This window comes from Trachypithecus francoisi, unplaced genomic scaffold (genome assembly GCF_009764315.1).
Source record: "Trachypithecus francoisi isolate TF-2019V2 unplaced genomic scaffold, Tfra_2.0 Lachesis_group16, whole genome shotgun sequence".
In the NCBI taxonomy this organism is placed as follows: Eukaryota; Metazoa; Chordata; class Mammalia; order Primates; family Cercopithecidae; genus Trachypithecus; species Trachypithecus francoisi.
The window spans coordinates 65,104,542-65,116,934 of NW_022681461.1; the positions used below are offsets into that span (position 1 = coordinate 65,104,542).

The window sequence follows — 12,393 nt, forward strand, 5'->3', positions numbered from 1 at the left end:
CCCTAAAATGGGGTTGATTATATGTATTTTAGGATTAAACAAGTGAATAGTAAAATGTAACGTGTGAGAAAATGCCTACTATGGTTCCTGACACAGAGAAGTTGATGCTCAGTATATCTGATTCCTTCTTTTCTGTCCTGTTTTCCTGTTTTTAATTGTGTGGCAGGTACTGGCTCAGGACTTTGAATGACAAATTATCACCTGCTGGAATCTACCAGATGCTGTTGATTAATAAATGTTGTCTTCCCTTTTACCAGCCAAGTCACCAAAGCTATAAATTTCTTCCTTGATCAACAGTAACCTCTCCTCTGAAGAGAGTGCTTGTCTGTTCCTTTCCAGCTGATTGATCCCTCTAGGAAGGGAGTCGGAGCACTCTTCTATTGAGAAACTCCGGAGATTCTCAGTGGCTCGCACCTGGGGCTGCTGTTAAAGCTGCTTTAAAAGGCTGTCCCCAACAGTTTTCATATGAAATTGCCGTAATCTCCATGGGGCACAAACAGGGAGACTTTCCCTTATGTCACCTTCTCATTTTATCATTTCTGTGCCAGGCTCTGTCCTGGTCCCTAGTAGTACAGGACTGAATCAAATCATACACAGTTTCTGAAGGAATCTAGTGAAGAAATAGCATAGACATACAAAGAGCTAATTAAAATATAGCATGATAAGTCCTAATAGTGGGATGGACTGAATGCTTTGGAAGCGCAGAGAATGGAACTGTGCTAAGAGGCTAGAAAAGAAGGGAGGGAAGGCTTCACAGAGGAAGTGGATTTGAGCTGAGACTTGAAGGATAGGTAGCTGTTTGCCTGGGGGAATGGGAGGTGGGAATGCATTCCTGGTAGCAGGAAGGCCTGTGCCAAGGTTTGGGGTCCATGAATGAGCCTGGCTCATGGGGAACAGTGAGTGGGGCTGGAGGAGGGGGCAACTGGTGAAAGCTGCATCAAGCCCTTTGCTCAGAACTTGTGCAGTCATCACAGCTAGTACCATACTGTTAGGTGAGGCACATGTTTGTTAGTTCTTTATGCCAAGGACTGTTTCATTGTGGTGGCCTCCAAGTTTTTTTTCCTCCAGCATATGAATTGTTTGTTTGAATGAACTATTATGGAGAGAAAACACAAAAGTGGAGCTGCTCAGGGTGAAGTGAGGTAGGAGGCCTGGCACCCACCTCCCTGCATCATCTGTTTCCACCACAGCCCCCAGGAGCAATGAGGCTCCACAAAATGTGGCACCTACTAATTCTGGAAATTCTCCTTACATCACAGAGTACCTCTTCCTCATTAAGACTGTGGAGAAATTTCCTTTGTATATTTACAGGTAACCACTGAGCACTTTGACAAGCTTTCTCGCAGTGAAACCTGATAAGGTGGAAATTTGATGGATGAGAACCTTCTCATTCTCCATCTGGCCAGAGATAAAACAAAACTAGCAGGCTGGAGGAGGAAGTGTGAGGGCTTGGCCTTTCATTTCTAATGTGATTCTAAGATTTCAGGACATGTTATTTTTCAAACAATGCAGTTAAATTTTATTTTATTTTATTTTATTTTATTTTTTTAAATCAGCCAGTCTGCTCAAAGAGAGCCCTGCCATGCAGAGGCAGCTCTCAGCCCAGTGCTGGTCTGGAGTGCACCTGTGAATCTTAAGGGAAAATTGCCCATTAGTGTAGAAATTGAGGCCATTAGTTGACATCATCGTACAGGTTTGCTGTGGCAGCACTAACTTTAAATTAAGGCGGTAGTCTGGTATAGGATAGGGTTCTTTTTTTTTTTTTTTTTTCCTCTGTAAACCCTTTGTTCAGAAGCAAATAAAACAGATGCACCCAGGGGGGCTTTGCAGATTCCTTAGGATGGTGGCTTTTTGTATTGAAATCAAATATAATTTTCTGTGTTCTTCCCTAAGCTACTGAGTCAATTTCTAGAGGAAGGCCCAAGAACATGTAGTTAGAGGGTACTGATATCCAGTCAGGTTTGGGTATTCCTAATCCTAGAGCTTTTTGGGTTTGGCTTGTAAAACCACTGGCATAGTAAAAAGAATATAGATAGACCTGGTTTCAAATCCTGCTTCCACTACTTTTTACCTATGTTACTTGGGTTAAGTTGCTTGAAGTCTCTGAACTTCAGTTTTCTGATTGGTAAAATGGGTATAATTAAAATACAGACATCCCTCAGGAGATATTAGAGATTGGAATAAAGCGAGTCATATGAATTTTTTGGCTTTCCAGTGAATATAAAAGTTATGTTAATACTATACTGTGGCCTATTATGTGTGCAACAGCATTATGTCTAAAATAACAACATACATACCTGAATTAAAAATACTTTACTGCCAAAAATACTAATGATCGTCAGAACCTTTAGCTAGTTGTAGTCTTTGTTGGTGGAAGGTCTTGCCTCAGTGTTAATGGCTGCTGACTGATCAGGGTGGTGGTTGCTGCAAGAATGAAGTTTGCCACCTTGATTAAGTCTTCCTTTCACAAAATATTTCTCTATGGCATGTGATGGTGTTTGTAGCATTTTACCCACAATAGGACTTCTTTCAAAACTGGAATCAGTCCTCTCGAACCCTGCTACTGCTTTATCAACCAAGTTTACATAATATTCTAAGACTTTTGTTGTCATTTCAACAATGTTCACAGCATCTTGAGATGGAGAAGATTCCACCTCAACAAACTACTTTCTTTGCCCATTCATAAGAAGTAATTCCGTATTTGTTCAAGCTTTATCATGAGATAGCAGCAATTCAGTCACATCTTCAGACTCCACTTCTAGTTCTCTTGCTATTTTCACCACATTAGCAGTGAAGTGAAGTCTTGAATCCCTCAAAGTCATCCATGAGGGTTGGAATCAGATTCTTCCAAACTCCTGTAATGTTGTTATTTTGACCCTTCTTATGAATCACAAATGTTCTTAAGGGCATTTGGAATAATGAATCCTTTCCAGAAGCTTTTCAGTTTACTTTGTCCAGATCCGTCAGAGGAATCACTCTTTACAGATGTATTTCTTAAAGACTTGAAAAGTTAAAATTACTCCTTGATCTGTGGGTTGCAGAATGCATGTTGTGTTAGCAGGCATGAAAACAACATTCATCTTCTTGTACATCTCCATCAGAGCTCTTGGATGACCAGGTGCATTGTCAACAAGCAGCAATATTTTATTTATTTTTTTAATATTTTTAAATTTTTATTATTATTATACTTTAAGTTCTAGGGTACATGTGCATAACGTGCAGGTTTGTTACATATGTATACTTGTGCCATGTTGGTGTGCTGCACCCATCAACTCGTCAGCACCCATCAACTCGTCATTTACATCAGGTATAACTCCCAATGCAATCCGTCCCCCTCCCCCCTCCCCATGATAGGCCCCAGTGTGTAATGTTCCCCTTCCCAAGTCCAAGTGATCTCATTGTTCAGTTCCCACCTATGAGTGAGAACATGCGGTGTTTGGTTTTCTGTTCTTGTAATAGATTGCTAAGAATGATGGTTTCCAGCTGCATCCATGTCCCTACAAAGGACACAAACTCATCCTTTTTTATGGCTGCATAGTATTCCATGGTGTATATGTGCCACATTTTCTTAATCCAGTCTGTCACTGATGGACATTTGGGTTGATTCCAAGTCTTTGCTATTGTGAGTAGTGCCGCAATAAACATACGTGTGCATGTGTCTTTATAGCAGCATGATTTGTGATCCTTTGGGTATATACCCAGTAATGGGATGGCTGGGTCATATGGTACATCTATTTCTAGATCCTTGAGGAATCGCCATACTGTTTTCCATAATGGTTGAACTAGTTTACAATCCACCAACAGTGTAAAAGTGTTCCTATTTCTCCACATCCTCTCCAGCACCTGTTGTTCCTGACTTTTGAATGATTGCCATTCTAACTGGTGTGAGATGGTATCTCATTGTGGTTTTGATTTGCATTTCTCTGATGGCGAGTGATGATGAGCATTTTTTCATGTGTCTGTTGGCTGTATGAATGTCTTCTTTTGAGAAATGTCTGTTCATATCCTTTCCCACTTTTTGATGGGGTTGTTTGTTTTTTCTTGTAAATTTGTTTGAGTTCTTTGTAGGTTCTGGATATTAGCCCTTTGTCAGATGAGTAGATTGCAAAAATTTTCTCCCACTCTGTAGGCTGCCTGTTCACTCTGATGGTAGTTCCTTTTGCTGTGCAGAAGCTCTTTAGTTTAATGAGATCCCATTTGTCAATTTTGGCTTTTGCTGCCGTTGCTTTTGGTGTTTTAGACATGAAGTCCTTGCCCATGCCTATGTCCTGAATGGTACTACCTAGGTTTTCTTCTAGGGTTTTTATGGTATTAGGTCTAACATTTAAGTCTCTAATTCATCTTGAATTAATTTTCGTATAAGGAGTAAGGAAAGGATCCAGTTTCAGCTTTCTACTTATGGCTAGCCAATTTTCCCAGCACCATTTATTAAATAGGGAATCCTTTCCCCATTTCTTGTTTCTCTCAGGTTTGTCAAAGATCAGATGGCTGTAGATGTGTGGTATTATTTCTGAGGACTCTGTTCTGTTCCATTGGTCTATATCTCTGTTTTGGAACCAGTACCATGCTGTTTTGGTTACTGTAGCCTTGTAGTATAGTTTGAAGTCAGGTAGCGTGACGCCTCCAGCTATATTCTTTTGACTTAGGATTGTCTTGGCAATGCGGGCTCTTTTTTGGTTCCATATGAACTTTAAAGCAGTTTTTTCCAATTCTGTGAAGAAAGTCATTGGTAGCTTGATGGGGATGGCATTGAATCTATAAATAACCTTGGGCAGTATGGCCATTTTCACGATATTGATTCTTCCTATCCATGAGCATGGTATGTTCTTCCATTTGTTTGTGTCCTCTTTGATTTCACTGAGCAGTGGTTTGTGGTTCTCCTTGAAGAGGTCCTTCACATCCCTTGTAAGTTGGATTCCTAGGTATTTTATTCTCTTTGAAGCAATTGTGAATGGAAGTTCATTCATGATTTGGCTCTTGGTTTGTCTGTTATTGGTGTATAAGAATGCTTGTGATTTTCACACATTAATTTTGTATCCTGAGACTTTGCTGAAGTTGCTTATCAGCTTAAGGAGATTTTGGGCTGAGACAATGGGGTTTTCTAAATATACAATCATGTCATCTGCAAACAGGGACAATTTGACTTCTTCTTTTCCTAACTGGATACCCTTGATTTCTTTCTCTTGCTGATTGCCCTAGCCAGAACTTCCAACACTATGTTGAATAGGAGTGGTGAGAGAGGGCATCCCTGTCTTGTGCCAGTTTTCAAAGGGAATTTTTCCAGTTTTTGCCCATTCAGTATGATATTGGCTGTGGGTTGTCATAAATAGCTCTTATTATTTTGAGGTACGTTCCATCAATACCGAATTTATTGAGCATTTTTAGCATGAAGGGCTGTTGAATTTTGTCAAAGGCCTTTTCTGCATCTATTGAGATAATCATGTGCTTCTTGTCTTGGGTTCTGTATCTATGCTGGATTACTTTATTGATTTGCAAATGTTGAACCAGCCCTGCATCCCAGGGATGAAGCCCACTTGATCATGGTGGATAAGCTTTTTGATGTGCTGCTGAATCCGGTTTGCCAGTATTTTATTGAGGATTTTTGCATCGATGTTCATCAGGGATATTGGTCTAAAATTCTCTTTTTTTGTTGTGTTTCTGCCAGGCTTTGGTATCAGGATGATGTTGGCCTCATAAAATGAGTTAGGGCGGATTCCCTCTTTTTCAGTTGATTGGAATAGTTTCAGAAGGAATGGTACCAGCTCCTCCTTGTACCTCTGGTAGAATTCAGGTGTGAATCCATCTGGTCCTGGACTTTTTTTGGTTGGTAGGCTATTAATTATTGCCTCAATTTCAGAGCCTGCTATTGGTCAGGGATTCAACTTCTTCCTGGTTTAGTCTTGGAAGAGTGTAAGTGTCCAGGAAATTATCCATTTCTTCTAGATTTTCTAGTTTATTTGCGTAGAGGTGTTTATAGTATTCTCTGATGGTAGTTTGTATTTCTGTGGGGTCAGTGGTGATATCCCCTTTATCATTTTTTATGGCGTCGATTTGATTCTTCTCTCTTTTCTTCTTTATTAGTCTTGCTAGCGGTCTGTCAATTTTGTTGATCTTTTCAAAAAACCAACTCCTGGATTCATTGATTTTTTTGGAGGGTTTTTTGTGTCTCTATCTCCTTCAGTTCTGCTCTGATCTTAGTTATTTCTTGCCTTCTGCTAGCTTTTGAATGTGTTTGCTCTTGCCTCTCTAGTTCTTTTAATTGTGATGTTAGAGTGTCAATTTTAGATCTTTCCAGCTTTCTCTTGTGGGCATTTAGTGCTATAAATTTCCCTCTACACACTGCTTTAAATGTGTCCCAGAGATTCTGGTATGTTGTATCTTTGTTCTCATTGGTTTCAAAGAACATCTTTATTTCTGCCTTCATTTCGTTATGTACCCAGTAGTGATTCAGGAGCAGGTTGTTCAGTTTCCATGTAGTTGAGCGGTTTTGATTGAGTTTCTTAGTCCTGAGTTCTAGTTTGATTGCACTGTGGTCTGAGAGACACTTTGTTATAATTTCTGTTTTTTTTACATTTGCTGAGGAGTGCTTTACTTCCAATTATGTGGTCAATTTTGGAATAAGTGTGATGTGGTGCTGAGAAGAATGTATATTCTGTTGATTTGGGGTGGAGAGTTCTATAGATGTCTATTAGGTCTGCTTGCTGCAGAGATGAGTTCAATTCCTGGATATCCTTGTTAACTTTCTGTCTCGTTGATCTGTCTAATGTTGACAGTGGAGTGTTGAAGTCTCCCATTATTATTGTATGGGAGTCTAAGTCTCTTTGTAAGTCTCTAAGGACTTGCTTTATGAATCTGGGTGCTCCTGTATTGGGTGCATATATATTTAGGATAGTTAGCTCTTCCTGTTGAATTGATCCCCTTACCATTATGTAATGGCCTTCTTTGTCTCTTTTGATCTTTGATGGTTTAAAGTCTGTTTTATCAGAGACTAGGATTACAACCCCTGCTTTTTTTTGTTCTCCATTTGCTTGGTAGATCTTCCTCCATCCCTTTATTTTGAGCCTATGTATGTCTCTGCATGTGAGATGGGTCTCCTGAATACAGCAGACTGATGGGTCTTGACTCTTTATCCAGTTTGCCAGTCTGTGTCTTTTAATTGGAGCATTTAGTCCATTTACATTAAGGTTAATATTGTTATGTGTGAACTTGATCCTGCCATTATGATATTAACTGGTTATTTTGCTCGTTAGTTGATGCAGTTTCTTCCTAGCCTCGATGGTCTTTACATTTTGGCATGTTTTTGCGATGGCTGGTGCCAGTTGTTCCTTTCCATGTTTAGGGCTTCCTTCAGGGTCTCTTGTAAGGCAGGCCTGGTGGTGACAAAATCTCTAAGCATTTGCTTATCTGTAAAGGATTTTTATTTCTCCTTCACTTATGAAACTTAGTTTGGCTTGATATGAAATTCTGGGTTTAAAATTCTTTTCTTTAAGAATGTTGAATATTTGGCTCCCACTCTCTTCTGGCTTGTAGAGTTTCTGCTGAGAGATCTGCTGTTAGTCTGATGGGCTTCCCTTTGTGGGTAACCCAACCTTTCTCTCTGGCTGCCCTTAAGATTTTTTCCTTCATTTCAACTTTGGTGAATCTGGCAATTATGTGTCTTGGAGTTGCTCTTCTGGAGGAGTATCTTTGTGGCGTTCTCTGTATTTCCTGAATTTGAATGTTGGCCTGCCCTACTAGGTTGGGGAAGTTCTCCTGGATGATATCCTGAAGAGTGTTTTCTGACTTGGTTCCATTTTCCCCCTCACTTTCAGGCACCCCAATCAGACGTAGATTTGGTCTTTTTACATAATCCCATACTTCTTGCAGGCTTTGTTCATTTCTTTTTTTCTTTTGGTTTCTCTTCTCGCTTCATTTCATTCATTTGATCCTCAATCGCTGATACTCTTTCTTCCAGTTGATCGAGTCGGTTACTGAAGCTTGTGGATTTGTCACGTATTTCTCGTGTCATGGTTTTCATCTCTGTCATTTCGTTTATGACCTTCTCTGCATTAATTATTCTAGCTATCAATTCTTCCACTCTTTTTTCAAGATTTTTAGTTTCTTTGCACTGGGTACGTAATTCCTCCTTTAGCTCTGAGAAGTTTGATGGACTGAAGCCTTCTTCTCTCATCTCGTCAAAGTCATTCTCCATCCAGCTTTGATCCGTTGCTGGCGATGAGCTGCACTCCTTTGCAGGGGGAGATGCGCTCTTATTTTTTGAATTTCCAGCTTTTCTGCCCTGCTTTTTCCCCATCTTTGTGGTTTTATCTGCCTCTGGTCTTTGATGATGGTGACCTACTGATGGGGTTTTGGTGTAGGTGTCCTTCCTGTTTGATAGTTTTCCTTCTAACACTCAGGACCCTCAGCTGTAGGTCTGTTGGAGATTGCTTGAGGTCCACTCCAGACCCTGTTTGCCTGGGTATCAGCAGCAGAGGCTGCAGAAGATAGAATATTGCTGAACAGCGAGTGTACCTGTCTGATTCTTGCTTTGGAAGCTTCCTTTCAGGGGTGTACTCCACCGTGTGAGGTGTGGGGTGTCGGTCTGCCCCTAGTGAGGGATGTCTCCCAGTTAGGCTACTCAGGGATCAGGGACCCACTTGAGCAGGCAGTCTGTCCCTTCTCAGATCTCAACCTCCATGTTGGGAGATCCACTGCTCTCTTCAAAGGTGTCAGACAGAGTTGTTTGCATCTGCACAGGTTTCTGCTGCTTTTTTTGTTGTTGTTGTTTAGCTGTGCCCTGTCCGCAGAGGTGGAGTCTACAGAGACAGGCAGGCTTCCTTGAGCTACTGTGAGCTCCACCCAGTTCGAGCTTCCCAGTGGCTTTGTTTACCTACTTAAGCCTCAGCAGTGGCGGGCGCCCCTCCCCCAGCCTGGCTGCTGCCTTGCCGTTAGATCACAGACTGCTGTGCTAGCAATGAGGGAGGCTCCGTGGGTGTGGTACCCTCCCGGCCAGGTGTGGGATATAATCTCCTGGTGTGCCCGTTTGCTTAAAGTGCAGTATTGGGTGGGAGTTACCCGATTTTCCAGGTGTTGTGTGTCTCAGTTCCCCTGGCTAGGAAAAGGGATTCCCTTCCCCCTTGCGCTTCCCAGGTGAGGCGATGCCTCGCCCTGCTTCAGCTCTCCCTGGTGGGGCTGCAGCAGCTGACTAGCACCAATTGTCTGGCACTCCCTAGTGAGATGAACCCAGTACCTCAGTTGAAAATACAGAAATCACCTGTCTTCTGTGTCACTCGCGCTGGGAGTTGGAGACTGGAGCTGTTCCTATTCGGCCATCTTGCTCCGCGCCCAGCAATATTTTAAAAGGAATGTTTGTTTCTGAACAGTAGGTCTCAACAGTGGGCTTGAAATATTCAGTAAACCTTGCTTTAAACAGATGTATTGTCATTTAGGCTTTGTTGCTCCATTGTAGAGCACAGATAGAGTAGATGTAGCATAATTTTTAAGGAGTTCTGGAATCATAAGTGAGCACTGGCTTCCAGTTAAAGTTACCAGCTGCATTAGCCCCTGATAAGGAAGTCACCCTGTCATTTGAAGTTTTGAAGCCAGACATTGACTGCTCCGCTCTAGCTATGAAACTCCTAGATGGCATCTTCTTCCAATGTAAGGCTGTTTCGTCTGCATTGAAAACCTGTTGTTTAGTATAGCTACCTCCATCAATTATCTTAGATCTCTTGGATAACTTACTGCAGCTTCCACATCAGCACTTGTAACTTTACCTTGCACTTTTATATTACTTAGATGACTTATTTCCTTAAACCTCCGGAACCAACCTCTGCTAGCTTCAATTTTTCTTTTTTCTTTTTGCATCTTCTTCACCTCTCTCAGCCCTCGTAGAATTGAATAGAGTTAAGGCTTTGCTCTGGATTAGACTTTGGCTTAAGGGAATGTTGTGACTGGTTTGATCTATTCATACCACAACTTTCTCCACATCAGCAAGGCTGTTTAGATTTCTTACCATTAATATGTTCACTGGAGTAGCACTTTTAATTTCCTTCAATAACTTTTTCTTTGCATTCACAATTTGGCTAAGTGGTGCAAGAGGTCTAGCTTTTGGCTGTATTGACTTTTGACATGCCTTCCTCACTAAGCTTAATCATTTCTAGCTTTTGATTTAAAGTGAGAGACACATGACTCTTCCTTTCACTTGAACACTTAGAGGCCACCATGGGGTTTATTCACTGGTCTAAATTCAATTTTCTTGTATGTTAGGGCATGGAGAGGCCTGAGGAGAGGGAGGGAGACAGAGGAATGGCCAGTTGGTGGAGCACTCAGAACACACTTTTATCCGTTAAGTTTGCTGTCTTATATGGGTGTGATTTGAGTCACTGCCAAACAATTGGGATAGGAACATCAAAGATCACTGATCACCATAACAGCTACTAATAGTGAAAAAGTTTGGAATATTGCAAGAATTATCAAAAGGCGACACAGACACATGAAATGAACACATGCTGTTGGAAAAATGATGCTGACACACTTGGTTGATATAGGGTTGCTGCAGACCTTCAATTTGTAAAATACAGAATCTCTGTGAAGTACAGTAGAGCAGAGCACAATGAAATGAGCTATGCCTGTACCTGCTTCATAGGGTTGTGAGAGTTGAATGAGGTGATAGATAAAGTGCCCAGTGTTTGGATGAACGGAGGCATGAACTTCTGGGTTCTTCACCAACTTTTCCCCCGCGCGCAAAAATGCAGCCGGCGCCCGGGAAGGTGCAGACCAACTGGGCATGCGCCAGGTGACGTCAATCCGAAGAGACCAATATTTACCTGGTCGCACCTGCGGAACGCCCCCTGACACGCCCCTGCTCCGCCTATTGCCCTCCCACTCCTAGAAAAGCCGCTCCTGACGGTCGCCATGCGCGGACTTCCCAGCCCCACTCCTGTCGGGATGTCGGGACTGTATCAGGAACCCTGCCCGAGAGCCCCACTGGGGGACTCTGTTGGCCTTCTTTGCCGGAGGCTGACAAACCTCTCCCCCACACCTTAGTGACCAAAATAAATTTGCAATTTTGCTCCTACCCTTGCCTACTCGCTGGTTCTTTTGTGCCCGCTCTGGTGGTCTTAGAAAAAACAAATCACCCAGCACTCTCCTAAATGTCACAGAGTTTGTAGAAGAAAATGTCAGGTGGTATTTTATGATGATTGTTGATGGCCTGAGTAATCAAATTGGGCTTTGTGGAAGAGGTGGCACTTGAATTGGGCCTTGAAGGATAGTGTGCTTTCTCTCGGTGGAACTGGAGGGAATTCATACTTTTTCCAGGGGGAGGGGACTGGATACAGGCAGAGAGCCTGAAAGTATGTTAATTAAGTGGTTGGGTGAAGGGGACTGGTGGCAGATAAAGCTGAAATGTAAGCTGAAGCCCACTAGTAGGAGCCTTGAGTAGACTCCTTGTAGGGTAGCTTCATTCTGCAGTTAACTTGGAGTCACTGAAGGATGCCAAGCAGAGATGTCATGATCAGAGGTCTACATGTGATTTGGTGGCAGCAAGACCAGTTAGGAAGCTGTTGCAGTTGACTAGCTGGGAGCTGAGTTCTGAAGAAGGCAGAGGCAGTGGGATGTGGGGTGGGGAGCTGTCTGGCGGAAGGAATACTTTTCTCCATACTGCAGCTTCTACCCTTCTTCCTTTCTAATTAAGGAAGGAGGAGTTACTAATCTGAGTGATGAGAGTTCAGGATATTTTGGGGGAGTTACTAATCTGAGTGATGAGAGTTCAGGATATTTTGGGGGCCATCCTTGTTAATGGGTGAGTTATAAGAACCTAAGTTCCAGATTCTTTTGCCTTCCTGCTCCTGACCTAGCCAGGCCTAGCCTTTGCTGGACAGGCCGACTCCCTCATTTCCTCATCAGTCATCTTTGTGCACTTCTACTTCTACTTGAGTAAGAGGACGTGGGTAGCTCCCTACGCTGCATACACCCTCCCTTTTCCCAAACAACAACAACAACAACAACTACCCATAACCCTTACTTTTATCAGAAAGCACTTATCTGGATATGAGATTGTTACAGAATTGTACTTTGATTCCCATTCTGCTATTGTTGTGTATAACTCCTTTGAGAACTCTGCGGATAGCAGGAGTGATTGACAGGGCAGGATTTGGACACTCTTGGCCGTGAAAAGCACCAAATCCTCGCTTTTCATCTCCTAGGTGCTCTATGTTGAGGGTGTGCTGTACCTTGAGACCTGGGTTAACTGTTGGATGACAAGGTGCCTGTGAGAGGGAGGGGCAAGAGCTGAACCTTGTGGTGAGGTGGGGGTGGTGGTGGTGATGCCATGACCATGTGAGGAAACTGGGTAGTGAGGATCAGCCTGGGGGTTGTATGTGGGGACAGAGGGAGGTGAGACGACTTCAT

General features: G+C 42.5%; 1 protein-coding gene across 3 annotated transcripts in view; it reads left to right on the top strand.

Annotated features, from left to right (window-relative positions):
* Positions 1 to 12,393, top strand: part of CDK5RAP2 (CDK5 regulatory subunit associated protein 2) — a 194,642-nt gene that overhangs the window by 70,609 nt on the left and 111,640 nt on the right. The window lies entirely within an intron of this gene.